The sequence below is a fragment of the Diplotaxodon limnothrissa genome, linkage group LG6, assembly GCF_057381915.1.
Source record: "Diplotaxodon limnothrissa isolate DT_005_m linkage group LG6, D_limnothrissa_male_GT1.1, whole genome shotgun sequence".
Taxonomy (NCBI): Eukaryota; Metazoa; Chordata; class Actinopteri; order Cichliformes; family Cichlidae; genus Diplotaxodon; species Diplotaxodon limnothrissa.
Window position 1 is genome coordinate 29,892,804 of NC_140601.1, and position 20,818 is coordinate 29,913,621.

The 20,818-nt window shown below is 41.5% G+C and overlaps 1 protein-coding gene across 1 annotated transcript in view; it reads right to left on the reverse strand.

The window, feature by feature from the left end:
* Nucleotides 1-20,818, reverse strand: part of ube2o (ubiquitin-conjugating enzyme E2O) — a 45,069-nt gene that overhangs the window by 23,473 nt on the left and 778 nt on the right. The gene's annotated exons all lie outside the window — the stretch shown is intronic.

Genomic DNA, 20,818 nt, shown 5'->3' on the forward strand with positions numbered 1-20,818 from the left:
TTATATCGTCAGTTATATCGTTATCGCAAATTTTCAAATGTATATCGTGATAAATATTTTGGGTCATATTGCCCTGCTCTAATGGGGATGGAGAAAAACAGGAATATATACTTATATCAGACTCATGTGTAGGTAAGCAGGTAATACTGCTATTATTAGAGCTGAAACAATCAGCTGATGAGCTGACTGATCAGAATACTAATCAACACAATCCATCCATTTAGTTTGTTAACTGCTTATCCACTTCAGGGTCATAGCGAGGCCAGACCCTGGACAGGTCGCCACTGTTGGGCTAACACAGAGAGAAGGCCACTCACACCTGCAGCCAGAGTCACTAATTAACAAAACATCACTCCTGTCTTTGGACTGAGAGGAAGCTCGAGTACCTGCAGAGAACCCACACATCTACAGGGAGAACAGGGAATACAGCCGGCTGACTAGAACCCAGGACCCCACAGGACCACTGTGCTGCCCAAATAAAATAAAAATGGGGGAAAAAAAAAAAAAGTAATACATTCCACAGTAAAGCATAGCAGCATGTTTTAATTGGCTGAAAGATAATTTCAGCCAATTAAAACAATAATTAGTTAAACGAGGAACTAAATGGTACCAGGCTTTCCCGGCTCCTAAACTTACTATACATGTGACAACGAGCTCAACTACATTATTATTTAGTATTATGCATCTCTCTTGACCTAAAGGAAAATTCAAGCATTTCAATAATGTTAAACGTTTCTGATAAGTGTGGACCTTCTGGGTCATTTTATGCCTGCACAGCAGAGATTCAGAAACAGGGCTAAACTCTGCATCAGGACAATCAGCACACAACTCTTCAATGTTTGGAAATACATTTTTCATTTTACTGCAAAGAGTTGGACTAGAAATGAGCACAGCAACAAGAAGGTGCTGGAGATAACAGTGAAGACTGTATGGCTGCAGTTTGTATGAGTAAAGATGCCCAAACATCCTGTTGAGGACAGTATGAAAAGCGCCTGCAAGCACACACACACACACACACACACACACACACACACACACACACACCAGCTCTTCAGCTTTATCTTACACTGTAACCCAACTCCTCTGGTTTCTGGGAGAGGAGCCACTGAGTGTGTGTGTGACTGTGTGGAGGGGATATAATCGATGGGTCGCCATGTTCCCTTGTACTCGATTAAACATCAGCTTGTCATCTCCTCATTTCTCTGCAGCTCAGGATTAGAGCATGTACACACACCAACTTCTGTCCCTACTTATCAGAAGCTTTTAGCCAAGAGAAGAGCTTTTTTTGGACAGACCCACAAATGCAGCTCTTCTTCATTAATATTCTTTCAGTGCTTTGTGCTGCAGTGCGCTGCTGTAGTCAGAAACGCTGCGTTTAAAGCACAGGTACAGAAACATAACCACCGAGTGCGAACGCGCTGGTCAGGCAGCTGTTAAAAGTGTCCTGTTGGTATCAAAGTATAATCCACTTAACATGTGTAACTGTAATTTTAATCCACCGTACACCTTGTAACTGGATTATGTCATTTACACTCTGTTCCTTAATTCTGCTAGGGAGCTGCATGCCCCCGCGGTGGTAGCGACGACTCTCCAGGAAGAGGTGAAGTTGAGGAGGAGGGACGGCGCTGCCATCCCATCGAGCAACGCGTTACAAAAGTGATAAAGCAAAAACATTTTCCCCTCCTGATACTGTTATCTCTCAGCAGAGAGGATCGCCTGGGCTTACAGCTCTGGTAGAAGCTGCTTTAACCACCAATGAGCTACATGCACCCAGTTTTGTCTTACCCTTGATTTAACCTTTTTTTGGCTGATCTTAAGTGCTCTTGTTTCATCCAGCAGTGTCTTGGTTGACCTTTGCATTACTTACTCTCTTTTACCATGTGTGTAAGAAAGAGAAAGACTTAAAGGGAGGTAGGGGAAGGGGCAAAACAGCGAGGACAGAGAAAGAGAAAAGACGAGGAGAATCATATACAGTAAACACTGGACAGCCTGGTATCCCCGCTCCAAGTATCTAGATTTTGTCTTCACAGTTATTTGAGCCATACCTGGCCTAGCCCCTTACCTTTCCTTGGAAAACCCTACATAGACCAAGCAACCCCTAACAACACAGCTACTGGGGCCAGTAGATGAGGTGTTTTGGGTGTGTCCTGGAGGGGATCTGGGGACAGAGCCAAAACACGATGGAAGGACTTTGTCTCTCAGAGAGCTTGGGATCGCATCAGTGTCCCGCAGGAAAGGTCAGGACGTCACTGCTCAGACTAACAGCAGAAACTGAAATCAGTGGAATCAGAGGAGTTTGTGTGTTATGTATCTGTGTGATAAATAGTGAAGCTAAATGAAAATAAAACTGAAGTTGTCATTTTTGGCAACTTCAATCACATCGATAGCACTCTGGGCCCCCTTTCCTCCTATTGTAAAACACATGTAAAAAACCTCGGTGTCTACATTGATGGTTCTTTTAAATTGAATAAGCAGGTGAGTGCAGTAGTTCAGTCCTGCTTCTTTCAGTTAAGACAGCTAGCCAAGGTAAAGCCATACCTCCCGGCTAACGTCTTTGAACGTGTTATTCACCTTTTCCTTACTTGCAGATTGGACTACTGCAATTCATTGTATTTTGGTCTAGACCAGGCCATCATCCATCGTCTTCAGATGGTCCAAAATGCTTTTAGCTTCTTTACACTGGCTTCCTGTCTCCTACAATTTAAACTTTTACTTTTTGTTTTTAAGTCACTTAACGCCCGAGCCCCTCCTTACCTGTCTGAGCTCCTCTCTGCTTATGCTCCAGGAAAAACCATGAAGTCTAGCTCAAAATTGATGCTGTCTATCCCACAGACTAATCTCAAATCTCGTGGTGATAGAGCCTTCTCCGTGGCAGGTCCCAGACTTCGGAATAGTCTCCCCCTAAATATTAGATCTGCACAAACACTGGAGCAATTTAAATCACAATCGCTGTTTGAAATGTGCTATATAAATAAACTTGACCTTGACCTTAAAATAAGTCAGAAGCCAAGTACTAATGAAAGGTCACAGCTACTAAACTAATGATGCAGAATTAAGATGATTCCAGTGCACAGTAGCTTGAAAAACAACATTATTAAACTTGGATGTTGATAGAAAAACGTGACCCTTGCAGAAATACTGATGTTCGCAAAAAAGTAAAAGACAACTTTTAAGTTTTAAGCACAATTTGCTCAGGTTTGTGAATTTACTCTCACATCTGATTTTTCTGCAGAGCAATCTGGTGAGCATTAATTTAGCACAAAAAACAAACAAACGAACAAAAAAAAAAAAAAAAAAACCTTAAAGAAATCCTCCACATTAGCAGTGAAGCGATGATATCTCCTTAAGGAGCAGAAAGAGTTTGACAGCTTTAAGGTTTGTTTGGAGGTCAAATTAAAATGAGGCAGCGCTGTGACTTTGTGAAATCTGAATCTGAAAGCAGATGAAGGAGGAAGGTTCCTCCTCGTTACTCACATGATGCACACAACTCCTCGAGGCACCTTGAAATCAAAGCTGTGTCTCTGCACCACTGCTGCTGTGGTGATTTATGCATTTCTTCCAAAGCCACAGGTTCACACACACATGCGCACTAATTAAAACTGGACTGACACGCTGAGTGAATCGCATATCTCTTGACATTACCGGTAACACACACACACACATGCACACACACACGGCTGATTACCCTGCTACACCGATGGGTCACAGCAAAGCACTTGACTGTTGCTATGGCTCATATAGAGATGAGGAGGAGGGAGGCGGTATGATGAGGTGGTGGGCACAGACTCCGACAACAAAAAGGGAAAAAATAAATAAATAAATAAAAAATGTTTGTGTGTGGTACTTGCCTCGGAAAAAAGAAGAGCAGCAACCTTGGTTGTCTCTTCATCCATGCTTTTAGGGCAGAAGTGGCCAGATTGATAACAAGAATCGATGGAGGCTTTGATTTTCCAGCCTGATTTGCACGAGTCATTATTCAGGTGCGGCACAAAGATGGAGAGGAAGATGGATGCTGCAGAGAACTGCAGCTTGGGGGCCACGCCTGCTCTCTGACAGACAGCTTTCTATACCGGGCTCACTTCTCCTTCACTCTGTTGTCCATACAAAGAAGACACCCGAGCCACAAACACGGGCGCATTCAGTAGTAACAGGTAACATTTCTCTCCACACACGGCTAACTTCACTGAATATGAAGCCAGAAGGTGAAATTCCACCCACAGATGCTGCTAAAAATCTGTGATAATGAAGGTGCGACGTAGCACAGCTACATCCTGCACCTCCGCCTTCAGCCACAGGCAAACTATGCTTCAGCTCAGTGGCGTTTGGGAGAAAAATCGAAAAAAGTAATTTGCAGTTTTGAAAGAAGAGACAAACAAACTGTAAAAGAGCAAGTGAGGCCTTCTGGGTTTCGTGGATCCTGTGAGAACTGCGCTCTGGGTGGCTGCCGAGTTGTTTTTATGTGAATGACTTCAATGATTTGTAAGTGCACAAAGAGTTGGCTGAAACTGGTTTAAAAGCAGTGTGTTAGCATACTCAGTAACTGAGTAAGCCAAGTTCTACAATTCAGGTAATCTGTTGCAGAGCTACTATAGGTTCACATTTCATAGTTCCTGCTTGTTCTGAGCTAGATAGGTACAAGGTACAAGACTGTGTGAAGAACTACTTTTTTTTTTTTTTTCCACAGTTAAAAACTGCTCATCCCAGAATGCATTGCAATTCTAGACATACGCAGACACTCACTCTGGATGAACTTCTTGAATTTGAACCTATTAATCATCCCGTTGTTGTATAATTTTTTTGTATATATTTTATCCTTGTTATCAATGTAGCACAGTGCTTCATGCTCTACAGCAATCACCACTCTCGCCATTTCTGAAGTTTACCGTTTATTAAGCTACCTGTCTTCACAGGTAGAAACATTTCCATGGTAACAGAGACTTCCACCAATCACAGATGTGGTTTCAATTTAGGACTGTGGGCACGGTAGTTCTTTTCCGCGACTTTTCCGGGGGGTGAGGGGGGGTGAGGGGGAGTCTGCTTTGGATGCTTAAAATATTATGGCTCGTAATCAAAATCCCTATGTGGAATCTCAATGGGATTATTACCTCACTGCATGCTGGACTATTTGTGAGCAGCAAGATTTCAGAAGTCCAGAAGAGGTATTAACTTTTCTCAATCATGTAGACATCCAAGTATCAAACAAACCAGATACACCAAAACCTCACGTAAAGGTTGGGATGACCATTGAGAAAGACTAAGCTCGTTCACATCAAACACGACGTGAACTAAAGAGGTGAACTGATGCAAATCCACATCCATGCAAGTTAAAAACGTTTCAGGTAAAGCCAGTACACTCAGATGCAAATGTACAGTAGGTCCGTCAGGACGATGTAAATTACATGTGCAAGCTAATTAAAAAAAAAAAAAAAAAAATGTATTGAAAGTTTTATTTATTTGTGACTCAAAAATACTTAAATGACTTTGCTAAGCAGGTCGCCCTGATAATAACAGACCTACATGCACGGGCAGAGCTTCGCCCCATGCAGTAGCTGAATCAAAAGCTAAATTAGCTCATATATCAAAAGTTTTACAATTCAATCAAAAATTAAATGCATAAAAACACGAGCTGTGTTGTGAGTAGTTTCATGATGTTGAGCTGACTCATCACAGTCAGTCTTTGAGTGGTGCTGCAGTCTTTTCTCACTTGTTGCATTTAACAGTGCACCAACAGCATTTGTCCACTTTCAAAAACTGATCGTTAGTGTATATAATTTATTAATTAATTAGTAATTAATTAAGACTTCACAGTAGAATGGAACAATGTCAGACTCTGCACTGTAGGTCTGCTGAAGCTGATTATGGATAAAACTGAAACGTGTCCGTGTTGAGTTAATGTGAACAGCCTCTGGATCAGATATGTGTGGTGTAGAAGCGACTGATGTAACCGTCTCAAAGGAAACAGGGTCATATAAAACATTTTAGATGTTGTTTGTAGCATCTTTTCAGAGCCTGATGGTTTATGTTCATAATTAGGGCTGAGCATTTAATCTGTTTTCACCTTCAATTACAACTTTGGTTCCCAATGACTTACAGATTACTGTGATCCCAATGATTTACTGATCATCAAACCTGTTGCCATAACAACAAGCCAATGTTTGTATACACTACGGTTTTGTGACTGTAACCATTGCGTTACACTGACAGTTTTCCTACCATTTTTGTGTCTTTTAAAAGCCAATTTCATTCTGTGCTGTTATAACAGTCACCAAATTCTATTTGTTTTTATCTTTCAGCAAAGACAAAGTACCTTAATCTTTGACACAGTTTGCCAGTTCTTCTGCCAAGCGCGTCTCTATTAAGCATCTAAACATAATGACACGATGAGTCAGCGTGGGATCACTGGTTTCATTTTCATCAACGCCACTGATTAAAATCTCATAGGACTCAGAAAAAACATTATGATAAATTTCCACTCATTTTACATTTATGTAAATATTTTGTGATGTCCTCCTAATGAAGTAGCCACAGACATAGCATTAGCTAATGTCCTGCTCCACCACGTTGTCTACTAATCAAAAGGTTGATAGTTTAATCCCCATGTCGAAGTATCCTTGGGTAAGATGCTGAACCCCGAGTTGCCCCTGATGCATCCATCAGAGTGTGGGTATGTGAATCTTAGGCTTGTATGAATGCATGCGATTGTGCGTGAATGAGGCTTATAATAACTTTGCGAATGTGTTAAAAGTTAAAACAGCTCTGCAGACATTAACTTGACAGCTGGCGTATGTAAAGGGGCTATGAAAAGAATTCTAATAATAACTGTGATACACACCAACTAACTGCTAAACACTACACAGGCTGCTACTAATTCAGCACTAATTACAATACCGTTAGGAGACCCTTTGAACTTGTGTGGGTTGGTTTGTACACATTAAAGCCTCTCGCTCTCACACTAGTCTGAAGAACTGCTGTCACAGCTTTGTGATTGGCTGTCTGATGCTGCACAATGAGGTTCTCACATCAGACACTGATTCTGCAAGGATGGTGATCTTAAAATAAAGTAAATACAGTAATCCTGAGTTTATTTAAAAGTGATGAAGCAAAAAAAAAAAAAAAACAGATCAATGATTAGTCTTTGCAGTTTTGTTTATAAGGCAATAAACTGCATCACCAATAAATCCTCACACCCTGATAACCCTTCTTGCTGCTGCAGGACAGCCTAGCTGAAGCCTATTGATTTGGACACAGGAAGGGTGCACGGCTCTATTAAAAACAGAGAAGGCACAAATCCTTTTACCGATGAAGACCACAGGGGATCGACAGAAGGACTAATAGCACAGTATCTATTATAGAGCAATCTCCTTGCTGTGTAATTTGAGAGATGAAACAAAAAAAAAACCCAACAAGGAGCACTAAGAGCCGCAAGACAGCACTGTACTGTATATCAGCAGGGAAATGAGTAGCAAAAAGAAAAAGAAGAAAATGCAGTCACAAAAAGGTGGAGAATAGAAGATGGAGACAGGAAGAGGGTGGTGGAGGATACTCGAGAGTCAATCATTAAGACAAAGAAATGGATGTGGGGAAAAAGAAAAGAAAAAAACGTCAGGAGAGAAGATGCCGAAGGGGAGGAGGGCGCAAGGAGCTGGAGACAGGGTGTGACGGGGAGAAAATGAGGATGAGCTGTGAACGTGGTACAGACGAGAAAGCAGCCAGCCCAACAAGTGGGAGATCGAGACAAGTCCCAGGAGAGAGACAGAGAGTGAGGAAACCAGAAAAAGCAGGAGCCAGAAATAGACAAGAGTGCAGCAAAAACAGCAGATAGTAAAATGGAAATACAAAGGGGAAGAGCGAGCGGGAGAAAGTAGACTGTCTCCCCACTGGGCAGGACCAACACTGCAGAGGAAAACAGAGAGGATGGGAAGATGAAGGAGGGAGAGAGAGTGAGGAGGAAAGGAGGCTGGCTCCTTAAGCAAGGCAAGTCACCTCAGAGTGCAGCTATTCCTGTGTGTGTGTGTGTGTGTGTGTGTGTGTGTGTGTGTGTGTGTGTGTGTGTGTGTGTGTGTGTGTGTGTGTGTGTGTGTGTGTGTGTGTGTGTGTGTGTTCCATTATCCCATCCAGTCAGCACCACATTACATCAACAGTCTCTAACACGTCTCTGTCAGGACGCTGGCTACGGCTGTATGAAGGAAAAGAAATATCGATACAAAATTTAAACAAAAATAATAAAGAGCGAACAGGTCCAAAACATATTAAAAATGTAAAGAAACTAGTGTGGTAGTCTAAAAACTAGACTAAAATTACTCTGACTTTTATTACAAACCCTTGAAGTGGACCTTTGGTGTATATTTCCAGGGGGTTTCTTGGACTCAGTAAGAGTAGCTTTGCATGATTCACAAATCAAAATACTCCTCATTTGTCTTATTTTGAGCCTTTTAGAACAAACCCTTTTAGCTTCTCTGCCTTTACAGTCAGTCTCCATAATCAGCCCTCACTGATTGGCTGCCCCTAATGAAACAGAACGTTTGGTGGGTATGAGGACATCCACTCTTGACATCATACATATAAAAAAAAAAAAAAAAGAATTTAAAAAGTCTGAGCTTTTAGCGCATAGTTGAACACGCACTAATAATTAAACTACTTCGTATCAATATGAGTAACCATACAAGTGAGGCTGAAATGAGAGAGAAGCACATTAGCTCTACCTTAAAAAAAATGAAAGAAATGAGTCACAATAACAAGCGCTGCAGTGAACATGACGTTATTCTGTCCATTTAACTGCGTCAGAGCATGTAAACACCAGATTATATGAAAATCACATCCCACAACAGCTGATTTTATTCAGAATGAAAAAGCTGTGAATGCAGCTGCTGTTAATGAGAAGGTGGAGAAGGTGGAGAAGGTGAAGGAGGTGGTGGGAGGTGGTGGGAGGTGGGGGAGATGAGGAGAACGCAGGGGAGCGAGAGAAATGAAGAAGGGTGGGATGGAGATAAAGACACGTTTGAAAAAAGAAAAAGAAAACAAAAAAAAAAAACAACAACTCTCAGACACAACAGGCACCTTTTATCCTTTAAAATCATCAGAACTGATGATTTTATGTCTAAATGAACACTTTAGTCACTTTTCTGTAAAAGCTTGAACGACAAGTCTGACAAGTCGTGATGAGGAACACGCATGTTTCACTTTCAAGTTTGAACGCGGTGCTGACAACAGTGGAATTAATGCAGGGATTAAGGTTCCTGTCTGCGCTCGTCTCTCGTGCAAGCATGTCTGCTCACTGTAGACACGGCAGACAGGAAACAAAATTCACCTCCCGGGTTACAGTAAGAAAACCGTGACCTCATACATTACACATCAGTTGGTGTTCTATGCATCTGTTAACCAAGCAGCAGAGAAGGCTAACGTTAGCCCCACTCAAACTAATCTGAGATCAGACTTCAGTTAAAACCGAATGTAACCAACGGCTTAAACGGTTCTTTGATTTACACCATATTAGTACAGACAGTGTTTAACCTCATCCATTAGACTACTCAGGTTTGACTGTTTCATGACTTTAGACTAGTGAGCTAGTCTGATTTTACTCCCTGTCCTGGTCGTGGGCAGGTCTGAATACCTGCTGGACATCTAGTTTAACCAGCTCGGTCTGACAACATCTCAGTGAAAATGAAGTTTAATGTAGGCTGTGTCAGAATAAACTGGCACTGCACCAGAGCAATGTGTAACCAAATTCCCAACAGGCAACATGGACTTTAACCAGCAGGAACAGATGGCTGCTGGTGCCACGATTAGCCAAAGTCTGCAAATTAACACAGCACCAATGTTTACCCACATTTTAAAAGGTCGATTTAAAAAAAAACAAAAAACGAAATTGCCCAAACCCTCATACAGTCTGTAACAACTTGGATGTAGCTTAAATGGAAGGAGGATAACAGAGCAAGATGATCCACGAGGCCTGAAGTCTTCAGAGAGCACAGCAGATTCACAGCTTGTCCCGTCCATTTCACACTTTAACAACAAACTGGTTGCACTCTAAAAGCCATGACCCCCGAGGAGGAGGTCTAAAAGGTGAAAAAGAAAAACATCAGACATATCCTTCCTTTACCTGCTGAGCAGCTTCATCACAACCTACCTAGACATCCTCCATGTCTGTCTGCGTTTTCATGATTGCTCTGATGGATAAGACAACAAAGCAAAGTCACCGCGCATTTAGCAGCATTGTAGTCGTGTGCCGTCTAGAGCACCATCAAATGCTGTCAAATCAATAAACTATCACACACTCAGTACAGCATGAGCTGCACTCGCTGCTCGTGTGTTTATGGGTAATTGATGGTTGAAAACAGCAGCCGAGGAGTCCTCAAAGTTATTGCTTCGTGTCTATTTATTTTTGACGTTTCGACGGACTGATTTGCATTTTATTTAAAACTGGTTAGAAGTTTTTCCCCATTTTCTTCCCCCTGTTATCATACAGTTAAGTTGTCTTTCCTTCAGCATGCACAGCACTTTGTTCATTTTAAAATGTGCTTGTGAATAAACGTAATAAACTTGAACTACTTTAGTGTAACAGTAACGCACAAAATGACAGTTTCAAAGAAAAAAAATGAGAAGTTTCTGATTTATTTTTCCCCGAACAATTCAAACAAGACAGCAAGTTGACTAAACATGATTTAATGTTGACGAGCAACATTTTCAGATTTTCTCCTGATCCAATAAAAATAGGTCTAAACACTGCATAACTGTTCTAGTCGTGAAGCTTGTGTTTTACCAGTCAGAAACCATCTCCAAGAAGACAAATAAATAACTTTAACCTGAACATTTTCTTGAGGGATGAACACAAAACAGATGTTTGCATCCACTATTCACAGACTTTTGCAGCTACCTGCTGCAGCATGTACAGTCAGCATTAAAGAAAAAGAACTTCATGCAATTTTAGGAGGATTGCTTCACTGTTCTTCGAGGAAGCGTACAGTACGGTGGCTGGTGCCCTGCCCCTCGTCTGTTTGTTTCCCTGCCTGGCACCTGCACAAACCATAACCAAGGCTCTGGGCTCCAAAGCTCCGTTGGGCGGGCCTTGGCAACAGCTTCGTGTCCCAGATTACGCCAACGTCTGCCAGCCTACCACGAGCACCTGCGGGAGGCTTCTGAGCAAACTCCACTGACGGATGCATACAGTCATCTGATGGGTATTAGTGCTGAGCAGTGTGCGACATCCGAGTAGCTGTTTTGACAATCGGCAACACTCAGGTGACCTTTAAAAGACATAAGACCACAGCTCTGAAGGACTTAATCAAATTCTACTGATCCTACTTTTTTAATTTTTAAAAACAAAAACGTTTGATTAAATCCAACTTGAATTGCGGCAGGTTAAACACAGAGGAACTGGCAGAATAAATGATTTAGGTTTTAAACAAGCTGAGCAGACTAAACAAGTGGAGATAAGCAATGTGATTAATATCATCCGCTCAGTCCAGACAGTAACTGTGTTTGCTGCTTTATCAACTAATCAAGCTTAATCAATAAGGACGACACACGCAGTCTGACACCACAGCGAAGTGAATGAACACTCAATTTTTCCTTTGTGTGTACTGTGATGTATTGCGCGATCATCCTGCAGTCAGACTGGACTTAAAATATTTGTGTAATCCAACACAGTGTCATTTTCGGCTATGTAAGAAACAAACAGGGAGGCATCCACACAAACCCCTTCCTGCAACCACAGGAGTCGTTGTCTGCTGGCCTGCTTAGGAAAAATGCAAATGTAAGACACTTTGCACCATCTCCACTTTTCAGACCCTTTAGTTAGAGCCATCCTTTATATACAGTCTATGAATGCAAGCCATGTTATCGTTAGATAACTGAGCTAAAAATGCACCACAAGTTTGGTAACTTGAATAAGCAGAGGTGAAGCCAAACACACACAGGCTGTCCATCGACCTGTCAGTCAGAGCAGCCACACCCCAGGAATAAAATTTCAAGCCTCTTCGTACAGCTGTTATAAAGTGATAGAACTGTGGTAAAGACTAGAACATGGACCCTCTCATTCAGACCTCCACCACTGGCGTCATTTTTAGCCACAAACATTACTGCTTGCTTGCCATGTAATGAGTGTTTGTATAATTTGTATCATTACATTGCTAATTCCCACCCCTAAAGCTAATCACACCTATTCTACTCGGTCAGATTACTCTGTGCATTTCTTGAAATACTGTCCTCGGTGATCGATTTACAGTAGGGCTGCCACAAACGATTATTTTGATAGTCGACTAGTCACCGATTATTTTTGCGATTAGTCGACTAATCAGATCATCATCCATTGAACGTAAAAGTACAGCTTATTGCACCAGCAGCATCTGCTCTTATATAACTATCATTAGCTTACAGCTTTAAGTGTTTAAGGTCTGTGCTAACTAAAAATAAAGACAAGATGATAGTTAATTGAATTCTAATTAAATGTGCAGATTGTTTCGGTGGAGTTTAATAAACTCAGCCGATTTACTCAGGAACAAATAAAATACTGAAAAAAGCCAAACAATAACATTTTTAAGTTATCTAAGTGACTTGTATATGTTTAACCTGAGTAGGGCGGTGGGTTTGAAAACGATCTGCCGGGAGTCCGGTGCTCTCATGGCCCCCGGCTAGCTATCGAGCTAGTGGGTAACAGACGCCTCCGAAAACGTCGGAGCGCTTTTGAAAATATGTGGTGTCTTGATAAACTGAGCAGATATTTGAGGTTTACACAGCTACATTCTCGCCTGAAAATATGTTAAACGTTTATTTTGTGACCCAGAAAGAATAATAAGAGTAATATTAAAACTAACTAGCTGCCGCCATTGTTGACAACTGCGCTGGGCCGCGCTATGAATTCTGGGACACAGTTTCTTCTTCTTCGGGGTTTAACGGCAGCTGGCATCCTTGTACATGCAGTGCTGCCATCTTCTGTTTCAGTCCGTTATTACACTCTTAAATCCTGCTACTTATTCCTGCTTTTGGGATCTTACAAAGCTTCAAATGACGCGTCGACTATTAAATCAGTCGTCGACGATTTTGATAGTCGACGTAATCGTGACTAGTCGACTAATCGTGGCAGCCCTAATTTACAGTCACTTTGTTTAGCCTCCACGTGTTTAACAGAAGAACCAGAAATAAAAAAATAAAAATACAGCCCGACCTCGTGTTTTAAACGCATTTCAGCAGTAAGATGATCTCTTCAAGTGCTTGGCAGCGCTGCAGCTAAAATGCTTTTGAAGAGGCGAGGGCTCGATGGGACTAAAAGCAATGTATGTGATCATGACCAGAAGATGGATAAGAGGTGAAAGAAAACCGTGTGGTGCAGTGGCCCGAGTGTAAATCAGCAGTCAGCCCACACAGTGAAAGACATGTTTCTATTGTGTAGGTCAGCTGGGGGGGTTGACCACACTTGTGTAGCTGGATGGATGGGGGCAGGGTGGAGGGCCAGGTTGACAGATGGGAGTCACCCTGCGGTTACAGCATTCAGCTCTTCCTCCCACTTGAAATTTTGATGGATTTTCCCCCCATTTGCTGCAAACAAGAGCAATAAACCTGTTGTTCACACAAGAATTTAAACTAATTAAACTACAAGCCTGAGAGACAAACAGACTGATGGCTGCCATCACTGTTTCCATGCTAAGGATAGCATACAGTGAATATAACCCCCGCCCATGTAGGGGTGTTCATGATTTCCTAATAACAAAATAGTCATCTTATTATCAAAAAAACAAAACAAAAAACAAATAGCTTATGTAACTATGATTTCTCTTATACATTTGCATTTTCTTCCATCCAGCAACTAGTATGACGTAACACAAATCTGCTATAAACTAGCAGGAGTCAGATCAGCAGATCTTTTCCAGTGAGATCCAAAATTTTTAATTTTATTAATTACAAACTAAGCTCTACATTATCAGGCTTGAACCCATGCTAAACATGCTTGAATGTACTGTATGTTGGGATATGTACACTTATTCCTTTTCATGTACTTTGTTAAAAATTGCTATTCACTCAGGACCTGCACGATTTTTCAAAATTCCAGGTTTCACCAGACTGGCGTGTTTTAACAGCACCACATAGTGACTGTGGTACAGGAAAATTGGAGTTGTGGTACAAAACTGCAGAACTGTTCCCCCCGTAGACCAAACAGAAGAAACCTGCACAGACGGACTGCTACAGCTGCCAAAAGGTTCTGTGTGCAAGTCACAAGTCTACCAAAACTATTCAGTAATTTGAGAGCACTTTGAGTTGAAGGACAATCCAAAGAAAAGGTTCCCATATAAACGCAGCATCAAGCTTCCCTAAATAACTTGCTCAGCAGTGCCTTTAAAACAAACAGAAAAAAAGAAAAACCTTCCAGCACGATGAAAAGGCAAAAATAAATGCAGTAAGACCTGGAGTCTCCCTATTCACCGGGATTTATTTATGTCTATTGATCCAGAACTTCCTGTTTCAGTTGCAACATAACGATAATGGCTTAGCATAAGCGACAAAATGCTAATGCTTTATTTCCTCATTTCACCGTGGGGTCAAGCACTGCGAGCAGCCGAGTGGAATTTATTAATCACAAATCAGATCAGTCTGATTTGTATTCAGAGCAGTGAACCTTAATGAATGCATAATGCTGCTAACTCGAGGGCATTGTAACGGGCAAGAGCAGCGAAAGTGGGAGCTCATCATATGACAGCACGCCAAGAAAGCCCTGACAATTCAACTGACTCTGAGAGCAGAAGGTGGGATGAAACCATTCCCAGGGTACAGAAAAAGCCTGCACATTACCATAACAGCCACCTGGGACTAAACTGTCAGCATGTCTCATTTCCAGTCAACATTTTTATTTTTTTTTAAATTCACTTTCTCATGGTGTAATTCACTATTTCAGTGAGGTTGGTCTGAGCATGATGGGCTGATGTTAATTAATGACCCATGACAAAAATTCAGCACACTGTCTGAAAGTGGAAGCAGACTCCATCGTATGAAGTTTTAGCGCCACGAAAAGGGAAATGCCATTTCCTTCCTCAGAGAGAACAATTCCACCTACCTGAATTAAAAGTCACCAAAGATCAGAAAGCACAAGTTTTGGTTGGTGCTCTTGGATGGATACATCATATCCATTGCTTACATTTCCCAGAGCTGCTGGACTGCAGTTTGTTGGAATTTCCTGCTGATTTTCAGATTCAAGCACGTTCCTGAACATCCCGGCTCTGTTTGAATGGTCAGGAGACCAAAAACTGTAATCGCCAGTAGAGTTTGTGTCTTCCGACATGTCCAGAGAGACGGTCTTGGCGGAAACACTCAAAAAGCACCACCTGGTGGTGGTGATGTGGTCAGGTATGTATAGTTGGTATATGGTGTCATAGGTTTGACAATACGGAAGATGAGGTCATCCATTATTTAGGTCAATTATTGCTATTGTTATGTTTTAGGACATAGGGTATTTTCTGCACTATGAGGCACTTAAAATCCTTTAATTTTCCTTATGTATGAATTCTGGTTGTGCTTACTGACCTCGAACCGATTTTATGTGGTACAAAAATCTGTCAGCAAATGTTTTAGTGCGACTTTGGTAAGATAGGAAGCCGCACCGCTTGATGGATTGTCGGAGCTACCGTAATCAGGAGCCTCGCAGAGTAATCAGGGTCCAAAACTCCATCCGCTTCAGGACCTGAAGTCGAACGAACACTGCCGCATCTTTGAAAGTTAAAAACTGTCTAAATTCTTTCATCTGTAATAAAATGATCAGTGTTGCTGCTTTACCAGGTGTAACAATTAAGTTTAACATCCAGGCATCCATGAAAACAGAATTTATTAAATTTAACGGAGTTAAAAGTTAGCAGGAAGTTAGCTCGCTAGCTTCCACCTAAACATGATATACCATGTCCTGACAGAGATTTCTGAAAAAATTAAAACGTACAGCTCTGCTATCACTTCCAACATAAATGAAGACCGAAAACTAAACAGCAGTGGCTTTTTAGGGTTACTGAAGTTGGGCTAGCTGGTATATAATGATGTGCTACGTGATTACCAGCGTCACAGCTATGTTAGCATAACAAACACAGTGAAGCTAGAAGATGAACGCTAACTTTTTTCCACTCGATCCAATGGTTGGGGACAAATGCAATCGCATGGCAGGATGCTGTAAACTTCAGTCAGGAGAACAACTGAGATAATCCATCCACAATACGAGGTTAGTGATTAATATACTGCAACAACATGGGAATAGAGCAGCTGCGAGAGAATTCCACATTAATTAATCAATGGTACGGAAGTGGAGGAAGCAAGAAGAATGAGTTTCTTAAAGTTTGACTTATCTGACCGTTTTGTTTCACTTAATGCCCCTTATAATCCTGTGCGCCTTATGGCCCGAAAAATACGGTACCGGTAATTTAACATCTGTGAGTGATACATAAACTGACAATCACATAAAAGTAATCATAAATTAAATCATATAACAACAGTTGTTTTTCTTGTGCAATTGAATGGTTTTATTGGCTTGACATTGCACAACAACTCAAAGTTTATGGCGTCGAGAGCTGCTAACGCTCTGACCGCGACAACCTCTTTAACATCAGCAGCACAGCTTCTCATATTGTCCCCACCCTTCACCATATTAGATATTGGGCAGGCTTAAAAGTAAACACGGATGTTCTCAGATGTTTAGCGCACCGCCAAATAGCTATTTAAATGTACACTGATGTCGCTGGTGCATTTTTAAATAAACAAAGTAACACCGAACATGTCGTACACGATGCATGTTCACACCACAAGCTCAGCAAGCTTGCCGTTTCATTTTCACTGTTCCTTCCTCGATGTGCGTTATACTAAAAATCAATGGGACCGTGTTGTAACGTCAGTCAGGAGGGTGACCACAAAGCCCAGATAGAGTTTTTAAAGAGTCTGCAACATGCAGATAAGCTCATAGTCGTTGATAGTTTTTTATATCAAAAGTAATACCAGTGGCGTACGAGGCTGCTCGATGGGGCACCACGCCTGCTGGCAGATCTTCATTAAACTGACCACTTTGTTTAATCTCATACTGTTTCTGGCAACACTACGTTTGTGTACATTTTAAATCTTTGCGAGGCTTCCTCGTTGTGCAAGCAGAGATTTTAGCATTTCAATCATTTTAACTTTGAACGGTTTCACTTTCATGCGCTAAAATGAAGCAACAAAGAAACTACATTAGACTGATCGCCTTGTATCATTTAGAGTTTGCACATAATGGTCGCAATGTCCAAAATCTTATTTCGCTGTGAAAATGTCTGCTTTATGAAACCCGAGAGTAACTCTAAGCATCACTTTTCTCTCCACTGATCGCTCCTGAGAGAAAACGTGAAGTGAAAATGAGGTGCAGCCTGCAGAAAAAAATAAATAAATAAAAAGTTGAAATTTTGTGCAAACAGCACCTTGAAGATGTGCAACTTTGCATACTGCAGGATGTGATCATGAATGATTGATTAGGATGTAAAACTGTACTCTCAGGATTTATGCAAAATGAGCTTGCTGAGACTGGGCGTGCAGATAAGCACAGGAGAAATCACGAATACGACACACAATGAAACCCATACATGTGCACATCGACACAGAGGACATGGTGCTGCGTAAACATCAGCGTCATTGTTTAAGGGGCGCGTCGTTCTGCCTTTGTTCTGACTGAGGTCTGAATGACACTCAGACCAGAACTTTTCTCATTTAACTGGAAAGACAAAGCAAGGCAGCGCTGGGCTCTAAAATAGGCTTCTTCTGGTCGCATCCTGTCTCTGAAATGAGTCTGTGTGAGCTTGTTCCAGGCCTGTCCTCCTTTAAACTCTGTGACCCTTTTCCACAAAGCCCAGGAGAACCCCAGAGAAGCTTAGAGGATGCACAGAACAACAGGTTTGCAAAGTCTGCACCTGCTAAAACGTCTTCATTATCTGGTGGTAAAATGGTAAAACTACACAAAGATGTACGCAGCAATTTACATGTCTAACTGAACTGAAGCTGACAAGAGGTTTTAGAAGGCTGAGACTGTAGTTTATACCGATGCAGGTTAGCGACTTTCTGTACCAACATCACATATGTGCTGTCCAGATTCGACTGAATTCAAGGTCTGATGCTGAAGCGCTCCACACTGCTGTTCCTCGAGGCTGGCTCCAAAATCCAGTCACTACAGACTTCCATGTTAAAATGTTCAAATGTACAGCATTAAAAAGCATGTTAACTGCCCAGGAGAAAAATGGTTTTAATCTCTGATTTTTTTTTATAATTCATCCAGGGTGGAGTGGGTGGAGACGAGTGTCGCAGGTGATTTGTGACAGAAGAATAGTGGCTAAAGCAAAAGGGAAGGTTTCAAAGATGGCTGTGAGGAGAGAAATAAAGGGAGTCAACCTGGAGGTGGCAGAGTTGAAGATGCTCAGAAGAAATAAGGCTATCAGAGGGACGGCTCTGGTTACGGTTTTGGAGAAGAGGTTAGAGAGGCAGGGCTGAGATGGTTGGACCATGTGCAGAGGAGGGATAGTGGATATATATGACAAAGGATGTTGAGGAGGTTTCATGGATGTAGTGAAGGAGGACATGCAGAGGGCTGATGAGACAGAAGAGGATGCTAGGGATAGAGTGTGATGGAGGCAGATGTGAAGACCCATATAGGGAGCAGCTGAAAGTAGAAGAAGAAAGGATGCTAGAGTTCAGGGCGTGGCCACTTAGACAAATACAGGCAGCAGCTGACTGCACCAGACAGTCAAAGTGTTACGGACCATTTAGATTCCTCTGGTCAATTTTTGTAGAGCTTAAAATCTGAGTGTCTGGCACTGTTACCAGCATTCATGCTTTTGTGTGGTACTCTGTTAATTATTATGAGTGAGAAAAAGGAAAAAAAAGAAAAAAATCAATACAGCATAGTGTCAGTGTATTTTTGCATTGTTATATTGTTTCGATACAGGGGCGCCAAATATGAATATTTCGTTAAATAAATACATTAAATACAAATACTTTGGGAATATTACGACCCAGGGGGTTCAACCTACCTGATGGGTGGCAATCTTTCTACAAGCTGTTGCAGTCTGATTTGGACTGACTGCAATCACTCAGAGAAATCGCCAGAGGTTTGCAAATATTTGCTGTCTACTTTATAAATGCAGACTTTAAACTTCAAAACAAATGAATGGCGTCCAGGAGTCTAAATCTATATTTCATACCTCAATAGCCTTCAGAATTTTAATCAATCACCTTGATATCTCAGTTAAAAGGTATTGATTCATATTGGTTGCACTCCACATAATCGCCCCAGTGTTGAACATACTGGTAGTATCAACAAACTACTGATCAACAATGACAGCTGAATTTTTAACATACAGGTTCACAGTGTCCAACCACCACCAACGAGTGATGTAATTAATTAAAGTTAAAATAATGTCAACTGTACTATTTGGGATGCAAGAGTCTAAATTCTTGGGTGCTGGTTTAGCTCATGGGTAAAGCACCTGACCCATATCAAATCTGCCTGAGGACATTTGCACAGTCTTCCCTGATCTTTGTACCCTTTTTGTACCCTCTTCACTTAACAGCCCCTCCCAAAAAATATAACCTACACTAGGTTTAGTGTCCTTAAGGATGATCTGAAACTATGAATTAACCGAATCTCCAGGCGCTGATGCCCAGACAAGGTGCTGCACCAAAAAGCTCTTTGTGATTGCTGTGGTCACTCGTCCTTTGCAGAGAAGACTCTGACTTCTTTATTCGCCAAGTGGCAGTGAAACTGAAGAGTGCAACACTTGTGTGTTAATAGCTAATGTTTGCCTTCAAAGTAAAGAGTTACGCCTTTTGAAACATGGTGGTTTCAGCAGTAAGGTACAACTCTTACATTAAAGGTGAGCAGTGTAAATTTCACTAGTGCTCAATGGTTTGTTGGCAAATACGGGCAAGTTGACACCTTCCATGCAAACTACAGGCGACTGCAGCAACCACAAGGAGGTTATTGGCGCAGCATACAGTTTGCAAAAGACAGCAACCTCCAGCAACCACTCTCCATCCAGTCTCTAGGTCTGTGTGAACTAATGCAAAAAACTAATTCAAATCTTCTTGGTAATGTTCCCGACATTTGAAACGACAGAGAAAATACAAAGCACAGTAATCAACAAGATTTGGATTCAAATGACTAAAAGGACACTACAGAACCCCAAGGCATGGAGGGAGATCGAGCAGATAATTGGGTGGAAGCAATTATTGTTAGTGTTAGATATGTAAAACCCTGCTATAGAGGAGCATTAGAAATTATCAGCCATAGACTATAAATTCTCAGTTCAGCATATCTGCACTATCAAAATTATATTAAAATATTAAAATGACCAGCAGCCATAAAAAAAAAAACTAAAAAAAAAAAAACTGCAAAAATATGCTCACAATGATGCAAAAGAAGCAGCACGAGTTTGGTTTCAATGTTCTGAACTAATTAAGGTAAATAATAAACGCAATGAAAAGTAAATGTGCTCTAAAGAAATTAAAAATTTCAAATTAAATCCCTGCTGTTCAACTAACTCATTCATTGTGACTGAGCTGGAAAACATCTGCAGCTGATAGAGGGGACAGGGCAACAATTACAGCCTCGTTCTCCTGGTCTGACCTCGGTGCTTGGGATCAGGTTCAACTCAGATATGTATGTTTATATAATAATAAGAGATCTTCTATCACACACAAAGCTTGGTCTCAGGCCAGGTCACACCCAGCTGAGGATCTACACTGAGTCAAGGATGAGCTAATCAATAGGTGTAAGGTGTCTAAGCAGGGAGGTGCACCTGACAGGACCTGTGCAAGACCCTACCTGTCCGGTCAGTGGTGT